Source organism: Aedes aegypti, chromosome 2 (assembly GCF_002204515.2).
Source record: "Aedes aegypti strain LVP_AGWG chromosome 2, AaegL5.0 Primary Assembly, whole genome shotgun sequence".
Lineage (NCBI taxonomy): Eukaryota > Metazoa > Arthropoda > Insecta > Diptera > Culicidae > Aedes > Aedes aegypti.
Window position 1 is genome coordinate 268,611,512 of NC_035108.1, and position 11,320 is coordinate 268,622,831.

An 11,320-nucleotide genomic window follows, 5' to 3' on the forward strand; every position below is an offset into this window, starting at 1 on the left:
TGGAATAATTTACTTTTGAGTAAAAATCATGGGAAAACGATATGAGTTTTGATATTTCGGAAGGTATTTTGAGTTTTGCTTAGGAATTCTGAGGTTACGAAAACATTCGCCCGCCAATGCTGAGATTCTGGTAAGATTACCGGCAGTAGCAATTTGTAATATCCGTGTGAATTCTGGCATTACGATAATTATGTTATTTTCTAGGAATTTTAGGATGTCGGTAGGAATTCAGATATTTATAATATAATTTGGAATCTTACTTGTAAACTCTGACATCTCAGATTTCCTTTTGAATTCCGGAATTCCTGTAGGAACTTTGGGATTCCGATAGGGATGTCGGATTTTTATGATAATTCTGGAAGTTTAAATACCATTCTAGGAATATTGCGGAAATATTAGGAATCTGGTAAAAACTCTAGAATTGGGGTGGGAATGGGATTCCGAATATTAAAATCTTTGAATTCTGTGGGTATCTTTGAGATGGTATTTCTGTAAGAATCTATAAGATTGCGGTGGGATTCCTGCGAATTATTGTGTGAATATTTGTAATTCTGAAAATCAATCTTCGTAATTTTGTAAAAACCTTTAAGATTTCGTTGATCTCCAGTTCCGTTGGAATTTCAAAGCAAAGCTTTAATCACAGACAAACAGACGTAACACTTAGAACAAATCGCGATCAAAATCATATTCGAGAGAACATGTACGCCCAATGCTAAAATCGGTGTGTTTGGCCGATGGGCTAACAGGTGGCGCTAGTGTGTAAACGTCAAACGCGAACAAAAACGATGCGAGCGTTGCGGGTGGTGGATTAACCACCTACAATATATTTGAATTGACCGTTAAAAAGGTGGTCGATGGAGAATGATGAGAGTGTGACGTCTGTTTGTCTGTGCTTTAATATAAACGATTTGAATGTCGGTAAATATTTTATAGATTTCAATGGGATTTTTTGTGAAATCGACAAGAATTTTGATAATTTCAAAGGGAACCCTGGTGTTTTAGGGGAGATCCTCATTGAATTCTAACGACTACCAATGTAATCACTACAATTCCCATAAAAATCTCGACATTCTAAGTTCTAGACATTCTAAGGATACTATCAGAAACCCCACCAAAATAACGAGAATATCGCAGAAACACTTAGAACTTCCGGAATTCAACATGCTGTTAAGAAAACATACGGGGAGCATCAAAATTCTACCGCAATTTCACCAGAATCTCAGTACTGGTGCTAGAAAATATGTGGTTCCAAATTTGATAGCTGTAATCTCAAGATCTCTTCATAGATGTTAAGCTAGTATTTAAAAAAATCATCAATCACTGGCGTTGGCGAAGGCCGAAAACCACCCAGAAAATTCTTTGATGTACCATCATCATAAAATCATAGACATAAAGGGAATACCAGACTAATCGCAAAATTACACTACAAATTTTGTCAAATAACAGCACCTTCATGATTTGTGCAAATTGTCGCGTAATCGATTAGATTCCATGCATTTTCTTCATATGCATGATTGTATTAATTTTAGGCGTCAGTCTGAATAGATTGTTCTTTACGTGCAGAATCACTCTGCACTCTGAATGGAAATTTCTTAACGTGCAGCTTCAGTCACTGCTCATGTTCGAAAGTAGTAAGTACTACATGTTCGAAAAGTTTTTTATTCATACCAAAAGTGTAGTAAACTTTGTGAATTTTGTTTTTGAGTAGATGCTACATGTAGTAAAATTCAAAGTTTTTTATTCATATCACCCAATAATATCTTCCGTGAATACGATAGACCAATCCTCCCCAAAAACATCCTGGCTTACAGCTTAATTTGATGCCCTGCCTCACATTTTTATCAAAGTAGACCCGATGGAATCTACTGAACTCTTAGCTTCCGAACAGCAAAAATAAAAACTACAAATTTTGTTAATATATATTTCTTCAATCAATACATTTTTCAGGAGTTGTCAATGAGGGCGTGTACAGAACAACCACGGAGATATATTTTAATAATTCACAATGAACATTCCTTTACTCCGAGCTTCTTCCGCTGCCCCTCTCGATTCAATGCGGCAGCAGTTGAACCCCATCAAACGAACGCCAAATGTGATCTGCTTATGTCCACCCACAAAGCATAAATCATCGCCGAAATGAAATTTGTCCTTCAAGCTACACGCCTCTTCTAGTCTTCTTCAGTCGCGTTTGCCCGCTGCTCTCAAAGGCAATCACTGATTTGATCTAGCAGGAACCGTTTCTGCTGGAAACCTAGCCAACACATCTCATGTTCTGCTCTTCAACTTCCTGGACAGTTTCGTGTGCCACGCCTCCGTCAATTATCCGTTCTATACATCCTTTGCGGTTGCATCATGGGACCGATGACCATCAACCTCTACTTTTACAAAATAAACTTATAATATGTACTAATATTTTATTGCTGATCGCATACTACTGAGTCAATCCGTTAACAAGCTCATGTAAGATGTGAAAAGATGAGCTGAATTTATGAAGATGGAAAAAGATGTTTTATAATATGCCACAGATGAAACAAGATAATATGCTACGAGAAGATTAATGGTCATCTCAAAGATTGATCAAAGATATCATAGTAATCTAAAATATCTGGATGTCCCAAGTAACCATAAGCACTAATAATAAGCCCTTAATCAGCATCATAGATGCGTACATGCATTATAATAGCACCACAAATGCTTACACACCTTATAACAGCACTTCCGCTGCGTAGAAACCCTATTACAGCATCATTAATGCTTCTAAGCATGATGTATACAGGCATTAAATAAGCACTATATGGACTTTATATTCGCATACAGGGCATGTTTAAATGCCATCCAGTGTTTTGACAGATATACCACGTGCTTTGTGTTTGCATATAGTGGTAAGAGGGAGTCAAACATAAATCTTCTCACTACTACAATTGCAGGTTTTATGACGGGGAAAAGTGATGGTTTAAATTGGTCACTTTTCTTTCCAATACTATTAATCTTATGTGGCCGTAGGAGCAAAGGAGCAGGACAACAACTCAACAATACGGGTGTCGCAGGTTCGAGACGCAAAATGAGGAATTTCATCATCATAAAACGAGGATCAAAATGTGGCAATTGCAAGTCCTCAAAAGGATGAAAACTACCAAAACGAATATGTCTGATACGTTGAAGTACTATCTGTATCATTTTATAACATTTTTTGCATACTATTGAAGGTTTCCGCTTTCATTCATTCATTTATTTACCTCGTGTACCAGTTGCTTGGCCGTATACGCGAAAGCTCTCTGGCTGCGTACGCGAAAGCACAAAATATTCGCCCTAAAAACCTGGCGAAAACAACTGACGTTTCTCACGTGGTCTTATATCAGCATTAGTGGTGCCGAGAAGCACGGTTATATCTTGGCACTATAATGGCACGCTATTTCGCCTTTTCTGGCATTATAATAGCATTATATGCGTATATAAAACTGACATGCATCAAATGATTACCCTATATGCGCATATAATGCTGTTACCGTGCCGCATTATCGTGCTTACTGGTTACTTGGGGTGTCGCCCCCCTCGGTTTTTATTAGAGTTTTAATATTATTATACGGCTAGAGTGGTAGGTATACTGTCAACTTTCGTTCGTAGCACTAAACCTGTAGCCCACTTAGTGAAAGACTTTCACTAATCTGGCTGAGTTTCGAGCTGTCAAATAAAGCTAAGTATGCTGTTTCGCTCAAGAAAAGGAAAGAAATTCCTTGACTGAAAGGGTCAAGAAATTTCCTACAGAGAGCCCCCTTTGAAGTGACATTTCTTTTCAACTGCGTACTGCGATCAGAAAAAAGTGATTTTCTTGACCATTTCTTGGGAGAAATTTTCCACACATCGAGATAGGCGATTCCTTTTCTTGTCAGTAGCAAACCGGCCTTAACATAGAACAAAAGAAAAACAGAGCTACCAACATTGATGAATTGCGTCTTATGTCAGAAAATGACGTTTGCCTTCGTTTTAGGTGGGCTATAGCCAAACTAACGGGAGCCCAATTAATACGTAGCCCACTCAAAGATAGTGCAACCAACGAAATTCGACTTCACCAGAAAACTTAATGCTCGTTGCTCAAAAAAAAATGATACCAATTTGATTATTTTTCTTATAACAGTCTCTTATCTCATTCTAGTTTCGAAAAACGAATAACCAAACATATAATCGAACATGACAAAAATTCTGTAGCTTGAGATGTTTATGGTGAAACATCTCGAAATCCAAAGATGGTCGTCACAATGGCCAATGTACCCCTATTAACGTTTTAAGAAGCACTAAACTGAGGAACCGTTAGCAAATGGACTCGCTCTTCTTATTTTAACCTCTCTACTCATGCAAAAAAAAAAATAAGAAGTGCACTGTTGTTTGATGCTATGTTCGTCAGATTTGTGCCTTTGAAGTTTTGGTATTAGATTGAACTAGGATTCCAAACTGTTTCATGATAATTAAATTATGGACAGGTATCGGGCTCCCAAGAAATTATTTAAAAACATGTTTCTAGGGTGATGAATAATTATATTGAATACAATTTATTTTATTTATTATTAAGTATCACATTTTACACATAAAACATTTCTAACATTTTATTTTATTTGTTTTCTACAGGCTCAACAGACTTGTACGAACTGCTCATCAATCAAAGTCTACTCAGGAAATCAGCACATAAGATCGAGCGTCTTCTCGCATTCATCACTTTGGGTGTCAATACGAAGGCCTATTGCTGTTAAATAATAATAATTAATGAATAAATAAAATTTAATACTGTTTGTTTAAACGTTCTCTATTCTTATGATCAAATTCTTTTCAATGGCTGATCAAATTGCCTTTATCCATTTTTGAATAAGCATAAATACTAATAGACAGCTCTTGTTTACGAGCAAAACACGTTTCACACCATAAATGAGATTTAGGTGAAAAAAATGGGCAAAAAGCAAGGGGTGGATCACTTGTTCAATGTGCATCAAAGGTACATTCATTTGCATCAAATGCATTTTTTCGCCATTCGCATCAACTTAGCATTGGTGTTAGCAACACCACCTCATCAACGTAGCCTTCTATAGCAACGCGTATTTGTTTGTTGTGCATGTTTGTTCTTTATTATGATGATCCTTTGCTAAAAATTATTTCTTTCAGATAATCAAGCAAATATTTTCATCGGATCTTTGTGGCATTGTACTAAGAAATATTGTAAATATAATTCTTATCCTGCGTGCATATAGAAATGGAACTACTTGGGAGCAGGAGTAGTTAGAAACTCTTTCGTGGTAAACCCGTATACAGTAATGCGACTCAGTGGAGGTGAACCGGAACACCTTCATTCGATTGGGCGGATCGGGTTGTAAATCTCACATGCAGGTGAATTGAAAAGAACAAGACAAAAACATGGTATTTTTTTTTTGACCAAATAAACAACTCATTTTATTATCTACAATGGTAGTAATCTCTCCGGACCGAGCCATGTACAGTGGGGATTCGCTCGTTGGGGGTCCGTTACATGGAATGACTCGATGGTTGGATGTTCGCTGATTGGAAAATATTCCAACTAAAAAGCACTCAAATGTCAACAGAAAATGTCAAACTGACTTTGACGCCTGGTACCGTCGCATTGCAGTCTCCATATATAGAGCATGCGTATGTATATGTGCGTTTCGTGACGATTTCCTCTCCAGCTGCGTTAGTGTGGAGCATTTTCACCAGCTGTCAGTTATTCCAACTAACGGATCGGATTCGCTAGATGGAAGGCAGTCGTGTTCCAACCAGCGAATCCCCGCTGTATTGAACTTACAACATATATTGCATTGTTTGGTCCACGTGGTCCACGTAGTTAGTGTACTACTGTCAGTGGAAAAGGTTCATGACTGGGATTAGGGTCGGTACCGGTCGGTCATCCAGATGACGGAATTATTGTATGGTCATGCAGAAACTCTCGAACCTAGTGAGCTCAATTCACCATTCCACTGTTCTGGACAAATTTTCTTCCTCGTTGAGAACGCAGACAGCCCACAATCATGGTGACTATCTTAAGCTTCATTTTGTTACAGAAATCCTCCTTGTCCAATTTCGTACCTACAATAATCCCAAAAGGATGGCAAACCAGAAAAACATGGCTGATGACTCTGAAACTAAACATCTGCGCTAACGAACGGAATACGGGGAATTAGTCTAACAAAAAATAAAGTACTTTACATATCACCTTAGACACTTATCTCCGTATTCGAAATCCAATTGCCGTCCATTAGGAAGCGCTGTAAAACTTTTGATTCAACATGTTCTGGATGAGGCAGCCGTCTTTTCAAGTTTGTGGAATGACAAGTTTGACACTTTGACAAAGAAAAACGTTTGAGCAAGCCATGATTTGCAAATTTGCTAGAATGCATTTGAATGCATCAAATTTTCTCGGAATATCAGATGTATCAGAAGTGATCCACCCCTTGGCAAAAAGGCAATTTTATCAACCATTTAGCAGAATTTGCTATCGTTTCATTCAGTCTTCTAAGATCATCTTTCTAATCTGAGATTTAAACAAGCATGCTATGAATTCATCTCAATTTACAGGATTGTTTTGAATCCTGCTTTTTCTAATCTCAGTGAGCGGGATTTGTTCAGGGATTCAATCCCAGGATGCAATCCTTATGAATAATGGTCCTTCACTTTCAGCTAAGGTGAGGATGTATCGTATATTAGAACGGTTGTAAAAAAGAGTGCATGATTTCCCTCTGGTTGTAAACGATAATTATTGTTTCATTTTTGATTTGTGTTCTAACTAAAGAAACATATTCTCCGTTGGTTTCTCCTCCTTCTCATTAACTCGGATCCACCTGCATTGTGACAGGAACAGATAAGCTTGGAGGATTCCATCTGGTGGATAACCGATGTTGAAAAGATAAAGAAAATAGTATACAAACGAACTGTCCAGAAGCAATATCTTCTCATCAACCAACGATAGTTAGAAGTTTTGCCTTAGAATTCGAATTTCTAAAAGTTAGAGAGATAGTTATCCTAGTACAACAATCATGTTGCACACGCCAGTAGTGTGTTCTAGTTTCTTAATAATTCAGGATAATTTAAGATGCAAAGATGGATGATGGAGATGGAGATGCGTCTCTCCGCGTAGTATAATGTTGTTAGTAGATAAATATCAAATGGCGCACATGGTGTTCTCAACAATCCTCTCCTATAATCCTCTATGAGAAGGATCAAGTCTGAAAATTTATTTTGATTTGAGGATATGTAACAAATTAGTGCCAACGTAATGAAGAGGAATTTTATTAAATAATCGAAAATGAATATTATTTCCACACATATCTTATTTATTTATAATAAATAGTCACATTTATCATTAAATTTATTAATTTGTGATAGCTTGCGGGGGTACAATCCATGTTTGCTTCAGGCAAAGTTTTCATAAAATTAGGCTCGTGTGATTGTCTCCGGCACCACACAATCCAAAACTTAAATTCCGTGAGCATTTTCGGGTAGACATAGGGAACTGAATCCACTGGAATAGAACGATTTAGCGTGAGTTGATGTGTGTGATGATCGCGACAGACACAAAACACTTCAATAAACTAAAATAACTACCGGTAGAAATCTCCGCAGTTACAGCTATGTGCATACAGATAAAAATGTGTGAAGATACTTTGAGGACAAATACCCGCATAGAAAAATACAGTTTGCTTTTCATTCCAAACAGTATGTTTCCTTTAACTGTAAATGTTAATGTATCACAAGCAGTTGCTCTTATGTTGAACAATATAGAATCAAAAGCTTTTGACTGTATAAAATGATTTTTATAACGTATTCCAAACAGTAATCCTTTGTTGCAATGTCCACTTATTGTTGGATAATATGGAGCTGAAAATTCGCGAAGTATAGTTGAAATGTAAGATTACAGTTTGTCAAAAGGTTTGGGCTTGATTTTTCGTTACATACTAAGACAGGGGCATTTAACTATATTTTACTTTTTTGCAACAGTTTGGCAAACTGTTACATACATTATTGCGTTCAATGTAACGCTTAAAAATTTTCACCAACAAATTATCAATTTCATTACGACTATGACATGCATATTGGCTGTGTGAATTTCAGAACTATAAAAAAAACATTTGCGTTTTTACATAACTCGACCGATAAAGTGGGAAAACATTAATAATATGCGTTGTTCTTCTTTCTATAAAAAAAATCGTTCTATGCAATAAAAACTTCATGCATTTAATGAATATGAAACTGTGTTAATTGTTTTGCGGGTGTATGTTTTCGACAGCCTGTGAAAAAAAAACAGGGGCGAGTTGGAAATTCCGGATGGAGCTGCTGCTAGTTAAGGAAGGTTTGTGGACGGTAGTGAATGAACCGGAACCGGAAAATGTCACAGCATCTTGGACAACGAATGATGCCTCTGCTCGTGCTACAATCGGATTAGCTCTGGATGACAGCCAACTATCGCACGTCATGGGTGCTTCATCAGCAAATGATATGTGGATGAAGTTGAAGGGTCATCATGAACGTGGATCTCTGACAAACAAGATCCATGTTTTGAGAAAATTGTGTTCTGTGCGTTTGTCTGAAGGTGGCAATATGTCCAACCATTTGGCGGAGATATCCGGTTTGGTGCATAGGCTTCATGGTATGGGAGAGAAGTTGGCAGAACATTGGATCGTTGCCATTCTGCTCTCGAGTTTGCCGACTTCATATAATCCGTTGATCACGGCTTTGGAAGGTCACCCGGAAGCGGATTTAAAGACGGAGTATGTAAAGGGGAAATTGCTGGATGAATGGCGCCGCAGATGTGAGAATGAAGAGGATAACGAGGAGAGAGCGCTTAAAACGGCTATGCGGCAGACGACGATTAGCAGCAACGATGGAAGGTATGCCAAATTTGAATGTTATTACTGTCACGAGGAAGGACACTTCCGTCGGGATTGTCCGCGATTAATCAAAGTCAGGGAGATCGAGGATGTCAAACGAAGGCAGAATTCCGGACGCTGGAGGGAGGATAACGGATCGTCGAGTGGTGGAAATGTGTGCTTCGTTACCGCTACAAGGAACAAATATGGTTCGGAAGGCTGGTTGATTGATAGCGGATGTACGAAACACATGACGAACGATATCGGAAACTTGAATAATGCAATGCGTCGTAGAGAGGATATCGGTTTGGCTGATGGCCGAAAAATACTCGTGAGAGCGTCGGGTACAGGAGAGCTTATCGGATGTGGAAGGAATGGTGAAAAGATTGGCGTCGAACTGAAAAATGTTTTGTATGTACCGGATTTGAAAGCGAACGTAATCTCTGTAAATCGTATGGTGGAAGAAGGATATAATGTTTGCTTTGGACCTGATGGTTGCCAAATTTCTAAAGGTCGAAAGGTAGTACTGATTGGTGAAAAATGTGGTGATCTGTTCTATTTGAGTCAGCCAGGAAAGTGAATACAGAAAGATGTTAGATGACAGGAGGAGTTTATAAGCGTTTCAATCCAGGAGGAGTGTGGGGGAGTGGTGTAGACACTAAGGAGGAGTGTCGGAGAAATAATAGTGTCACACCCCTCACATTGTAGAACACTGAAAAAGTATTGAGGTACCCCTTGAATCAGCTTGTTGGCACGTTTTGTTTTTGGTTGTCATTGACTATTGTAGTTGGAAAGATCGCAGAATAAAGACGTTTTTATGTTACACTTATCCGCAATACTAGTGTGTTTGATTGATCTTCTCAATACGCGAAATTCCCAAAAGTTATTCAGCTGCTGAACCTGGTCGAGGTTCCAACAGTAATCACTTTGGTAACTTAGATTTTTGTAACAACTGACCATCTGTCGAATCCGCAGGACTGGTCCAGCTGGAAACCTTTTTGCGATGTATTCTGCCGGATGTCGTTTAAAGCTCATCTCGCCACACGGCTCAGCTGTAAGTTTTATGCGCGCATCGACCTGAGATGTATGGCAAGAGTTTTACATGTCAGCCCGGCCCGGCGGAAGGTTTTCTCTCGAACGAAGAGCTACAGTGACGGTGCATCTGGTGCATGATATGTTTAGGATTATGTGATGAATAATAGTGTTTATGATGTTTTTATACTGCTTCGCGTTGAAAAATGGGTTAACCAACGTGCGAAGTTTGATTTTTGACCAACTTCGCCGCGTCGCAACTCGATTCTCAATAGTGCGCATAATGCATACGGCGGAGGGCATAGATGCGCATTATAGCAAAGTGACTCGCGACACGGCGAAGTTGGTCAAAAATCAAACTTCGCACGTTGGTTCAACCATTTTTAGTCGCGAAGCAGTATATTATCTACAGAGTGGTGAAAATAGTGTAATATAAATTAAAATAGTGACAGTGTCGGTCAGTTAATTACTGCTACTTTTATATATTGCTACCTTCGAAACGTGTGACAGAATCTAAAAAAATGCAATTATGTACTTAATATGATCGGAAAATTAAATTGTGATAGATATTTTTCGACCTATTTGTATGTTTTATTGATTTAGTTCGAAATATTCGCGTAGGAAAATGGATTAATCAAAGTGTGAAAATTTATGTTTGATTGATTTTTTCCAATGTTTGCAATAGTACTGTAAAAAGCGCTGCAATGTGGCAAAGTAGTTAAAAATTGACTTTCTGTACTTTAATTTATCAATTTTTTTATGTGAATCTATATCCACCATTTATTTGCATATGATATAACCACAACAGAACAGTACAGCATACGTTAAAAATACCATACCATACCATACATCAACAACATAACGTATAGTGTACATTTCTAATTAAACTTTATTGTTCAACTTTATTACGACTGTTTTGATAACAGTAGATAGGCCAATAAATGGATAGTATTTCAACATCTTGGCAAACAGTAAATGAAAAATTTTGTTCGAGAAAATCGTCGTTTTCAAATGGTTACATAACTTAACCGCCTATTCCCCACATTGTTATTTTCCCAAATACCATTTCCCGAACTGTAAAAATCGTTCATGGTACGGTTGGTTTATTGTTATTTTGGATGTTATATAGAACTGTTCATAAATTGTCGCAAATAGTTGCGGATAGTTTCGGAAACTGTGGCTGTATTGTTCCGGTTTATGCGGGTATATACTTCGTCAAAGAATCGTCCCGTGTGTGCTGTCAAAGACAATAGTGTTTGTCAAGGTTAACTCGATTTTTCTAATAATACTTATCAATCAAGGATTGAATCCTGGGATTCAATCCTCACATACAAGACACATGATTCAATGCATGCCTGGATTAGAATATAATTAGCGCACGCAATCGATCTTGATTTGTGCGTTTTTAATCTCAGCAGCTCTTGGAG